Source organism: Dioscorea cayenensis, chromosome 1 (assembly GCF_009730915.1).
Source record: "Dioscorea cayenensis subsp. rotundata cultivar TDr96_F1 chromosome 1, TDr96_F1_v2_PseudoChromosome.rev07_lg8_w22 25.fasta, whole genome shotgun sequence".
Taxonomy (NCBI): domain Eukaryota; kingdom Viridiplantae; phylum Streptophyta; class Magnoliopsida; order Dioscoreales; family Dioscoreaceae; genus Dioscorea; species Dioscorea cayenensis.
Window position 1 is genome coordinate 24,145,646 of NC_052471.1, and position 13,064 is coordinate 24,158,709.

General features: G+C 41.5%; 1 non-coding gene across 1 annotated transcript; it reads right to left on the reverse strand.

Moving 5' to 3' along the window:
- Positions 1 to 12,524: 12,524 nt before the first annotated feature.
- On the reverse strand, positions 12,525 to 12,631 carry LOC120266117. Its single transcript, XR_005537964.1, has one exon. It is a non-coding gene; the product is annotated as a small nucleolar RNA R71 (small nucleolar RNA).
- Positions 12,632 to 13,064: the final 433 nt, after the last annotated feature.

A 13,064-nucleotide genomic window follows, 5' to 3' on the forward strand; every position in this document is an offset into this window, starting at 1 on the left:
GTTTGGGCAGCCATATGGGAGAGATGCCATATAATTCAAAGCATTTGGACGTCATTTTACCATGAGTGTCACTGATTTTTTAGTTCGTATGGGCTTGTATGATGAGACATACACAGATACCGAGGAGTATGGACACTTGCCGACATATTACCCTGGCACTTTGGCCACACAGCAAGCTACAAGTATGGTCACTTGATGAGACATACACAGATACCGAGAATGTCTAAAGACACATGTTTGTCCTGGCTGAGCTAAAGGTATTTATTCGCCGTCATTAGCAGATCTGTGGATGGCGGAGGCTACCTGACAAGGTCCCCTTGCGTATATCCCGCAAGTGCACGTGTTTGTCGAAGTAATAATCCCGGGTGAGCGTGGTCGAATCCACAAGGAGTAGGGAGTAAAGACAGTTAATTCAATTCTTAGCTATATGGAGTATCAACAATAATAAGTGTGGTAATGATACAATTCTTAGAAATTAAAAGCAACAAGTAAGAGAGCAAAAGTAAGGAGGAGGCAAGGCAATCAATAAAAATGGGGTACTCGGATGATGCTTCACCTAGGATAATCGCTTCAAGTGCAAGAACTCTCTATTATGCTTCCTAATCAATGCAATGGTGAGTCGTGGAAATCCTTGCATACATAGTCCCAAATCTAAGGTCAACTATGCCTAACTCTATACATGTCCCGGAGGAGAAATCGAACAATCTCAACACCTCGCACTCGCATAGAGTTGCAATGAGCTCTAGGGATTCCAAGTGATAAATCTCTTCTTAGATTTAGACCTAACCCTTTGGTCCAGGCGGAAGGTCCCTAGCCACAATTAAGCCCAAGATACTAAGATCATCTCAACGCTTTACTCCATTGCACGCGCAACTAGGCCCCAGCGGAGGTTCATCCCTTAGACCATTCAGTCTATTATGGCCGCATAGAACTCGAGGAATGGAGGTAGAATCTATCAGAACGGAGGAGAAAGGGGACGCTCTTGTACCTCTCGACTCACCCTCTCAACCCTCTCCAACCTAGCTTTGTCTAACGCTCGTGGTGTGTCACTCACTCACAAGGTTACCAACAAGAACTCTCAACCCTAGTGTCACTCTAGGGGAAATGTTCATACAATCAAGCATTCAAGGTTGGAACTCACAATAAACATCAATTTATTGAAAGCATAATAAAGAAGTTCAATGAAGCGAATACATCCTAGGGTTCACAATCACCCAAGTACCCACTAGGGGTTTATCTCTCCATGGAGCTAAGTACAATCAAAGAAATCGAATGTAAAAAAAATGAATCCATAAAGAAACCTCCTCGATGGTCGTCTCGATGTTCTTGTGGAAAGTCCTCTACTCGTCATCCAAGGATTCCTTCTCCCGGTATAGGATACGCTTCGATCGAAGCTCCCCTACCAACCTTCTTGCTAATGGAATCACGATGTCGGAGTCGTAGAACCTCTCCAAAACCTTGGCCAATACCTCTCGAAACCCTAGCCGAAGCCCTCTCGCAAGTTGGGGAAAAGATGGACAAAAGAACACCAAAATCGGGGCTGAATCGGCTTTAAATAGGGCTGGAATCGAGCAACACCACGGGCGTGGACGATACACGCACCCGTGCGGAATTTCCACATGGGCGTGGATAATTTCCACACACCCGTGTGGATTCTCTGTTTCTCTGGTTTCTCGGCCGGCTATGAATAGTGCTGCTACAGTATTTGCTACAATGCTCTGCTATGTCTTCGACCTGAATAACTTCCCAATTCCATACTTTCATCGGGGTAACGCAAACGGGCACACGGTCATGTCATGAATCAATTGCTTCTTCAAGGATATATATGTTGGTGGAACTCCTGTTCTTATATGCATAAGACGGAATGCTCGAGTGTAACTGCCTTTGTGCCCCTCCAAATGGATGTACTCACTCAAATGCAAGGAGGTTGGCACACACTCTAGCATCTCACACCTGTCCTATGTCTTCGTGTTTGAACCTTAGCAAGATCTCCTCGAAAATAGGTGCATTATGATCCACATTGGCCTATTTCCTTCATACACATATTAATGTAAAAACCTGAGAAAAGTAATGCTCAATATAAGGAAAGAATGCTTCGCATTCATATCACACAAGCACTTATCACTACCACACATGAGTTCTGAGCCGACAAGGGTTATTTTATTTGTCTTCCATGGTTCAGACCGTGCCGATGCACCTGGGGCACATTGTGGTTGGCTTTTTCTGTCACCAAGGGCAGCATAGGAATGTAGGAGCATTATTTGTTGGTCCCTACATCACTAGAATTATTCTGGGGATGGGCCTCAGGCATGCGATTCGGGATGCCGACAAGACAATTATTCCTTCTCCACTTGGACTCGATACTCTCATGATGATGGGATTAGTGCGTAGACATGGACCTGGAATTTTCATTTGGGCCACATGCACCACTAAGAGCACCGAAGGCGGAGGGGATGTAGCGGGAGATTCCACACCGATGGCGATCGAGACCTCAAGGCGCCCGAGTACTGTTTAAAGAACCTATGATTGTATTGAGAGGCTCGAGAGCACTCTGAATGTATTATGGTGTGAGATTATCGAGATTCGGGCGATACAATCAGCACAGTATACCGAGATAGTGGCCCATTTTGACGTGTTACATTAATTACTAATTGGCAGACCTCTGGCCCCTTTAACATCACCATTACCACCTCCACCGGCACCCTTTGATCTAGCAACAGCATCAACAGCGGAGCAGAGACCTGACAACACCGACACTTGATTTTGTTTTTCATTTCTTTACTTTTTACATTTCATTTTGGACTTGTATACTCAGAAAGAACTTTCCTTCTGATTTTATTTTCATTCTATTGTCTGGAGTTGTATTCATTGCCTTATCTTTTATATATACTCGAGTTGTTTTTGTTTTAATGAGCTTTATTGAACCCCCTTGTTTGTGCATGCAGATGGTCTTATCATTATGGGAATTGAGAACTTGTCATAGACGCGGCTAAGGTGCTTCGGCATTTAGTCGTGTATGCTTCACTACCTGTTAGAACACCACTCCTAATGAATTAGCTCCATCAAATGCAACACTAGGAGTCAGGGGAGTATCATTTTGATTGCTTCTCCCACATTTATTCTTGATTGATATACATTTTGAGTGAGCTTGCATGTGTATATTGGGGACAATGTACAACTTTAGTGTGGGGGGAGTTTCATAGTGCACATATTTTTTATATTAGTCTTGATTGTTATACATGCTCACGTAGCCAATGGCAGTACATCTTAGTTGCAATGATTGTATTCTCGAGTATAGGAGAATTTTTAACATTGAATGTTAACATTGAATGTTCTCATGCTCTAGTTCTTGCTTGAATGTTTAGAAATTTTTTGCCCGATTGACACTTGTGCACTACTCACTCTTTAAACTCTTTTGGAAACTCAACTTTTATGTTAAAGGGACTAGTTTTAGTTTTGTTTCTTATGTTATTTTTTTGAAAAAAATATTGGAAAAATGATAAGAAATAACAAAATAGTTTTGTTGTTTAGTTGTGCTTGTTGGGTGGAAAGAGCTACCACCTATGATGTATGAAGCTACTATCATAAGTCGGATACTAGTTATGACCTAATGAGAGAAAGAGTTATCTCATGGGATGAGTGAAAGCTACAATTCTGGTAGAAAGAGCTACCACCTCGAAAGTGTGAAAGCCACCTAAGCGGCCGCTTTGGAGAGGGCTACCTTAGAGGATGTGTGAAGCTACTACCCTTTTTGAATTTTTGTTACCTTTTATAGATAAATAAGTCCCTTATACATAGAACTTTGAGGAGTATATGTTGGGTTGACTTGAGTGAGTTCACACACTTTCACGATTTCGGGTTTGTTATCCTTTTTTATTCAAGTTTTTAGCTAGAACATTGATTTTTTTCGTATTTAGTGTTGAAATTTCTCTTACTTGTAGAATGCTCTCTTTGCATGCTTTGGTGAACCTAAGGCCAAGCACTTCCACTATTTCCTTCATCTATGCATATAATTTTTTAATTTTTGCTTGTGGATAACGAAAAGCTTAAGTGTAGGAGAGTTTGATAAGTGCTTATGTGATAAGAATGTGAAGTGTTCTTTCCTTATGAAGGAGTTGTCCAGAGAAGCCACACGGGTGTGTGGAAATGCCACACGCCCGTGCGTTAATTCCACACGGGCCGTGTGAAATATTCACAGGGGCGTGTGGATTCCCGATTCCAGCTCTTTTAAAAGCTGATTTCAGTCCCGATTTCAGCATTCTTTTCTTCATCTTTTCCCCAACTTCAGAGAGGGCTGCGGCTAGGGTTTAGAGAGGTATTGGCTAGGTATTGGGAGGGGTTCTATGGCTATCACATCGCAGTCGTTTGGAAGAAGGTTGGTGGGAGAGCTTTTGTCGGCACCGATCCGGTGAGGTGTATCATAGGCCAGACAAAGGGACCTTTGGACGAGTAGAGGACTCTCCACAAGACCATCGTCATGACTATTGAGGGGGTTTTCTATGGATTCACTGCATTTACATTTGATTTCATTGATTGTAATTAGCTCCATGTAGAGCTAAACCCCCTAGTGGGTACTTGGATTGTGAACCTAGGATATACTCGTTTCATTGAACCTTGTTATTATGCTTTCATTAATTGATGTTTTTATTGAATTCAAATCTTCAATGCAATGATTGTATGAATACTCTCTTAGAGTAACACTAGGGTTGAGAGTTCTTGTTGGTAACCTTGTGAGTGAGTGACACACCACGAGCGTTAGATAAAGCTAGGTTGGAGAGGGTTAAGAGGGTGAGTCGAGAGGTACAGTAGCGTCCCCTTTCCCCTCCGATGTGATAGATTCTACCTCCGTTCCTTGAGTTTTTTGCGGCCATAATAGAGTGAATGGTCTAAGGGATGAATCTCCACTGGGGCTTAGTTATGCGTGTAACGGAGTGAAGCGTTGAGGGGATCTTAGTATCTAGGGCTTAATTGTGGTTAGGAACCTTCCGCCTGGACCAAAGGGTTAGGTCTATAATTAGGAACAGATTTATCACCTGGAATCCCTAGAGCTCATTGCAATTTTATTCGAGTGCGAGGTTGAGAGGTTATTTAATCTCTCCTCCGGGACATGAATAGAGTTAGGCATAGTTGACCTTAGATTTGGGACTATGTATGTAAGAATTTCCACGACTCACCATTGCATTGATTAGGAAGCATAATAGAGAGTTCTTGCACTTGAAGCGATTATCCTAGGTGAAGCATCATCCGAGTACCCCATCTTTATCTATTGCCTTACCTCCTCCTTACTTTTGCTCTCTTACTTGTTGCTTTTAATTGTTGAGAATTGAATCATTGTCACACTTATCATTGTTGATATTCCACATAGCTAAGAATCGAATTAAGTGTCTTTATTCCCTACTCCATGTGGATTCAATACCTTCTCACCGGGGATTATTACTTTGACAAACCCATGCACTTGCAGGATATACGCAAGGGGATCTTGTCAGCAGGATTTTGTAGCAAACACTGTAGCAAATTATTGTAGCAGATACTGTTCACAGCCGGCCAAAAAGGAGAATTCCAAAGAATTCACACAAGCGTGTGGAAATTATCCACACCCATGCAGAAATTCCACCCAGGCGTACCACAAATCCACGAGAGCATGTGGTTGCTCGATTCCACTCATATTTAAGCTCACGATTCAGCCTCGATTTTCAGCATTTTGTTTCTCTATTCTTTTGCCAAACTTGAGAGGGGCTGCGGCTAGGGTTTTAAGAGGTATTGGCAGGGGTTATCTGAGAGGATTTTTGGCTCGACATCACACTCCACTTGGAATAAGGTTATTAGGAGAGCTTGCACTTATCCGACGAGGTGTGTCCTAGGCCAGACAAAGGAAACTGTAGAGGAGACGAGGCTTCTCCACAAGACCATCTTCCTAGCTATCGAGGTGGTTTTCTATGGATTACTTGTTTTTACATTCGATTTCATTGTTGATTATCACTAGCTCCTTGGAAAGCTAAACCCCCTAGTGGGTACTTGGATTTGTGAACCCTAGGATATATTTGTTTCATTAAACCTTCTATTATGCTTTCATTAATTGATGTTTTATTTAAGTTCCAATCTTGAATGCTTGATTGATTGAATCCTCCCTTAGAGTGAAACTAGGGTTGAGAGTTCATATTGGTAACTCTTGTGAGTGAGTGACACACCACGAGGGTTAAACAAAGCTAGATTGGAGAGTGACACACCTCTAATTCATTGAGTTCTTTGCAGTCATAGTAGAGTGAATGGGCTAAGGGAGGACCTTCGGCTAGGGCTTAGTTGCAGAGGTAACAGAGTGAAATGTTGAAGTGATTTTAGCACCTAGGGCTTAATTGTGACTAGGGACCTCTCACCTAGACCAAAGGGTTAGGTCTGTATCTAGGAAGAGGGTTTATCACTTGGAATCTCTAGAACTCCATGTGATTCTATCCGAGTGCAAGGTGTTGAGATTGTACGATTTCTCCTCCGGGACATGGTATAGAGTTAGTCATGGTTGACCTTAGATTTGGGACTGTGTATTGAAGGATTTTTATGACTCATTAATGCATTAGTTAGGAGGTATAATAGTCAGTTTTGCACTTGAAACGATTGTCCTAGGAAGAACAATATCTGAGTACCCCATTTATATCGATTGGCTTATCTCTCACTTACTTGTACTTTTCTTTCTTGCTTCTTTTATTCTTGTTTATATTACATCTTATCAACACAATCATTAATCATCTTCACTTTGTTAAGAAAAAATTTAAGTATTTTTACTCCCTACTCCCTATGGATATGATACCCACTCACTTGGGATTTGGCGATATTGCCGGAGAGTAGGCGTTTAGAGATACTTTGGAATTTGTTTTCTTAGCTATTAATTCATTCTATCTATTTCACATCTTCTTTTCCTGTCATCGTTCTAATTTGTTCCTTTTCTTTTGGTACAGCTACAGGTTATGACCCCAGGGAACCCTTTGATATTAATTGAAGAAGATCCCGAACTTGAATGTACACTTCGAAGAAAAGGGAAAGAACCTATGTAAGAACCGTCAAATCTAGGTGAAGTGGAAGTTGAAGGATCTAACAACATAGCTGAGTAGAATGAACAAAAGAGAACATTATCTTATGTCCCGCAAGTGCACGGGTTTGTCGAGTAATAAAATCCCAAGTGAGAGGGTATCGTATTCACAGGGACTAGGGAGTAAAAATACTTAAATTGTTTCTTAACCAAGTGAAAATGATTAATGATTTTGTTGACAAGATGTAATGTAAACAAGAATAAAAGAAGCAAGAAAGAGAAGCACAAGTGATAGATACGGCAATCGATATAAATGGGGTACTCGGATATCGTTACGCCTAGGACGATCATTTCAAGTGCAAAACCGAATATTATGCCTCCTAACTAATGCATCAATGAGTCATGGAAATCCTTCAATACACTGTCCCAAATATAAGGTCAACCGCGACTAACTCTATACCATGTCTCGGTGGAGAAATCGAACAATCTCAACAACTTGCACTCGGATAGAAACACATGGAGTTCTAGGGATTCCAAGTGACAAAAGCTCTTCCTAGATATAGACCTAACCCTTTGGTCCAAGTGAGAGGTCCCTAGTTATAATTAAGTCCTAGGTGCTAAAATCATTTCAATGCTTCACTCCGTTGCCTCTGCAACTAAGACCCAGTGGAAGGCCATCCCTTAGCCCATTCACTTTACTATTACCGCAAAGAACTCAAAGAATTGGAGGTAGGATAAATCACATCAAAGGGGAAAGTGGGCAGTCTGCTACCTCTTGACACAGTCCAATCTTGCTTTGTCTAACCATCGCGGTGTGTCACTCACTCATAAGGGTTACCAATATGAACTCTCGACCCTAGTATCACTCTAAATCAAATAAAACATCAATTAATGAAAACATAATAGAAGGTTTAATGAAACAAATACATTCTAGGGTTCACAAATCCAAGTACACACTAGGGATTTTAGCTCTTCATGAGCTAGTTACAATCAACAATGAAATCGAATGCAAAAACAAGTAATCCATAGAAAACACCCTCAATAGTCATGACAATGGTCTTGTGGAGAAGCTTCATCTCCTCCAAAGGTCCCCTTATCAGGCCTAGGACACAACTCGCCGGATCGGTGCCGATGAAAGCTCTCCCAATAACCTTCTTCCAAGTGGAGCGCAATGTCAAAGTCGAAAAACCTCTCAAAAAACCCTAGCCGCAGCCGACTACCATGTTTGGGAAAGAATGGAGAAAAGAATGCTGAAATCGGGGCTGAATCGCGGCTTAAATAGGGCTGGAATAGGGTATCCACATGCCCCTATGGATTTACCACACGGGCCTTTGGAATTCCCGCACGGGTGTGGATAATTTCTACACGCCCTTGTGGATTCTTTGGAATTCTCTTTTTTGGGCGGCTGTGAACAGTACCCGCTCTAATAATTTGCTGCAGTGTTTACTGACCCGAAACACTACCGAATCTATGTTTTCATAAAAGCAACGTCAACGGGCACACGTTTACGTCGTATATTGCTTTGTTTTTTTCAATAACCGGCCTCATTGGTGAAGATCTTGCTATCAATACACAAGTTGCGATACTTGAATATGACTGCCTTTGTGCCCCTCCGAACCATTGTTCTAGCTTGAATACACAGAGTTTGGCACACATTCTCGCATCTTTAAACCGACTTATGTCTTTGCATTTGACATTTCACATGATTTCCTCCAAATAGTGCATTTATGATCTACATTGGCTTTTTTCTTTAACATTCGGCTTAACAACCCTATATGCATGAAAGTAATACAAATGCACAAGTATTAGCACTTAAACCTGATAAAAATAATGCACATCATAAGGGCAGAACACTTCGCATTCTTATCACACAAGCACTTATCACTAAGCGAAGATGGAATAATGATTTTTGTTGATAAAATATAATGAAAGCAAGAATAAAAGAAACAAGAAAGAGAGAATCACAAATAGATGATAGGTAAGGCAATTGATAGAAGTGGGGTCAACAGATAAGCACCTAAGATAATTGCTTCAAGTGCAAAATCAACTATTATATCTCCTAATTTATGCTTAATGAGTCGTGAAAATCACTAAACACACGGTCCCAAACCTAAGGTCAACCATGACTAAATCTACACTATGTCCCGGTGGAGAAATCGATCAGTCTCAACACATCAATCTGTGTAGAGTTGCAAGGCACTCTAGGGATTCCAAGTGATAAATCCTATTCTAATGTATAGATCTAACCCTTTGGTCTAGGCGAAAGACTCCTCGTCATAATTAAGCCCTAGGTGCTAAAGTTACTTCAACACTTCACTCCGTTACCCGTACAACTAAGCCCTAGCGGAGGTCATCCCTTATCCCATTCACTCTACTATAACTGCAAAGAACTCTTGGAATATGGAGGTAGGATAAATCAAATCGAAGGGAAAATCGGATGCTCGGCTACCTCTCAACTCACCCTCTCAACCCTCTCCAATCTTGCAATGTCTAACTCTCATGGTGTGTCACTCACTCACAAAGGTTACTAATGTAGACTCTCAACCCTAATATCACTCTAAGGGAGAAATCATACAACAAGCATTCAAGATTGAAACTCAATTAAAGATGTCAATTAAGGAAAACAGAATAGAAGATTAATGAACAAATACATCCTAGGGTTCACAAATCTAAGTACCCACTAGGGGTTTAGCTCTCCATGGAGCTAGTTACAATCAACAATTAAATCGAATGTAAAAACATGTAATCCATAGAAAAACCATCTCGGTATTTGTGTCGATGGTCTTGTGGAGTAGCCTCGTCTTCTCCAAAGGTCCCCTTGTCCGGCCTAGGGCACACCTCGCCGGATCAATGCCGATGAAAGCTTCCCCAATAACCTTTTTCCAAGCGGAGCACGGTGTTGAAGCCGTAGAACCTCTCCAAAAGCCTTGTCAAAACCACTCTAAACCCTAGTGATAAGTGCTTGTGTGTTAAGAATGCGAAGTGTGCTTTCCTTACAATGAGCATTACTTTTATCAGGTTTAAGCGCTAGTACATGTGTATTTGTGTTCTTTTGCGCATGTAGGGTTGTGAAGCTATGTTTTGAGAAAAGAAGCCAAAAGTAGATCGTGAATGCACTATTTGGTGGAGTCTTGGAAGGAACAAACGAGAAGACACAAGTGGGGCTCTAAGAATGTGAATGTGGGCCAATCTCCATGTATTCAAGCCATTACAATGTGTTGGAGGGGCACGAAGATAGTCACATTTGCGTATCCTGACTGGTGCATTGATAGCAAGATCTTCATTATTAAGGCTTTTGATTAAAGAAGAGTTGTGATGTATGGCATAAACATGTGCCCGTTTATGTTACCTCGATGAAAAGTGTAGAATTGGGAGTGTTTTGGCCGAGTACTGTAGTATGTTACTTTAGTAAATGACTTTAGCATGACACTGTAGCAGTACTATTCATAGCTGGCCGAAAATCAGATTTCCAGAGAATCCTCACCTGCATGTGGAAATTATCTACACCCGTGTGGAAAATCCACAGGGGCTTGTGGATGCCTGATTCCAGCCCTATTTAATCGCGATTCAACCCGATTTTGGGGATCTTCTTTCCCCCTTCTCTCTAACTTTTCTCCATCTTTTTAGAGGTCGTCAACTAGGGTTTTGAGAGGCTTTTGGCATGACTTTGGAGTGGTTCTCTGGATTTGACATCGCGCTTCGCTTGGGAAAAGGTTATTGGGGGAGTTTTCGTCGGCATCGATCCGGCGAGGTGTGCCCTAGGCCGGACAAGGGGAACTTTGCAGAAGACGAGGCTACTGTATAAGACCATCAACATGAATATAGAGGGGGTTTTTCTATGGATTACTTATCTTTACTTTTGATTTCATTGTTGATTGTATTGTGCTCCATGGAGTGCTAAACCCTCTAGTGGGTACTTGGATTTTGTAAACCGTAGGATGTTATTGTTTCATTGACCTTCCATTATGTTTTCCTTAATTGATGGTTTTAACTGAGTTCTAATCTTGAATTCTTGTTGAATAATTTCTCCGTTAGAGTGGCACTAGGGTTGAGTGTCAATATTGGTAATCTTTGTGGATGGGTGGCACTCCATGAGGGTTAGACAAAGCTAGATTAGAGAGGGTTGAGAGGATGAGTCAAGAGGTAGCGGGGCGTCCCCTTTCCCCTCTTGTGTGATTTGTCCTACCTCCATTTCCTTGAGTTCTTAGCGGTTATAATAGAGTGAAGTGCTAAGGGATGAACTCCGCTGGGGCTTAGTTGCGTGAGCAATAGAGTGAAGCGTTAAAGTGACTTTAGTATCTTGAGCTTAATTGTAATTAGGGGTCTTTCACCTGGACCAAAGGGTTAGATCTACACATAGGAATAGGGTTTTTCACTTGGAATTCCTAGAACTCCATGCAACTTTGTGCAGTGTGAGGTGTTGAGACTGAGCAATTTCTCCATGGGACATAGTGTAGGGTTAGTCATGGTTGACCTTAGGTTTGGGACAGTGTGCTTTAGGATTTCGACGACTCATTAAGCATTAATTAGGAAGTATAATGGTGGGTCTTGCACTTGAAGCATAAGTCCTATTCGGAGCATTGTCTGAGTACCCCACTTCTATCGATTGGCTTACATCTCACTTACTTGTGGCTCTCATTCTTTTTTCTTTTATTTTTGTTTACATCACATCTTATCAACACAATCATTATTCATCTTTACTTGGTTAAGTAGCAATTTAGGTATTTTTTATTTCCACTCTCTGTGGATACGATACCACACTCACTTGGGATTTATTACTTCGACAAACCCGTGCACTTGCGGGTCACACGCAAGGGGTGTTGTCAAGTTTTTCGCATCGTTGCCGGAAGGTAGGTGTTTAGAGATACTTTGCACTTTGCTATCTTACCTATTCATTCATTCATTCTATTTCATATCTTCTTATTTTACCAATTTTCTAATTTTTGTTTTTATTTTTGATGCGACTCGAGGGCTATGACCCGAGCAAACCCTTCGATATTAATTGAAGGTGATCCCAAACATAAACGTATACTCGAGAAGAAAAGGGTAAAAGAATGCATGCAGAAGCTGTCGAATCTAGCTAAAGTGGAAGTTGAAGGGTCTGACAACATGGCGGAATAGAATGAACAGCAGAGAACACTCTTTGATTATGCTAGATTGTCTGTATTGGGGACACAATCTAGCATTGTGTGGCCCCCAATCATAGCTTTCGAATTTTTGAGCTAAAGCACGCATTCATCCACAAGTTATAGCAGTCAGCATAGTTTCAATGGTTTTGGCCGATGTGGATCCAAACAATCACATAGAGAATTTCTTGGAAGTGTGTGATATGCTCAAGATCAATGGTGTTACAGATGATGCCATCAAGTATAGAGCCTTCCCATTTTTCCTTGAAGGGAGAGTGAAGCGGTGGCTACACTAATTACCTAGAGCATCGATCACTATATTGGAGGAGATGGTAGAAGCTTTTCTTGCCCATTATTTCCTTCTTGGAAAATCTGTAAAGCTTAGGAATGAGATCTCATCCTTTGTGCAAATGGAATTGGAGTCTCTATTTGAGACATGGGAAAGGTTGAAGGAACTCCTGCGAAATTGTCCTCAACATGGGTTTCTAGAGTGGATGATCATTCGGACTTTTTACAATGGTTTGAACCCAAGTACAAGACAGCTACTTGATGTAGCAGAAGGAGGTACTCTAGGTAGCAAGACCCCAGGAGAAGCCCGATAATTAGTTCAAGAAATGGGGTTGAACAGCTACAAATGGAATGTTAGGAAGAAGAAGAAAGTGGTTGGCATCCATGAGGTAGATGTGGTTACATCGTTCGCTGCCCAAGTGAAGGCATTGAGTAAGAAGTTAAACACTATAACTTCTCCGAGATTGGTGGCCGTAACAAGTTATGATCGATGTGGAGGGGGACATGCCCCATTCGGTTGCACGATAGCCTTTGGTGGTACACCCTTCGTTGAGTAATGACACATCTAAATATGCGTATAAACCACAAGTGCACGGGTGTCGAAGTCATAAATCCCTGGTGAGTGGGTA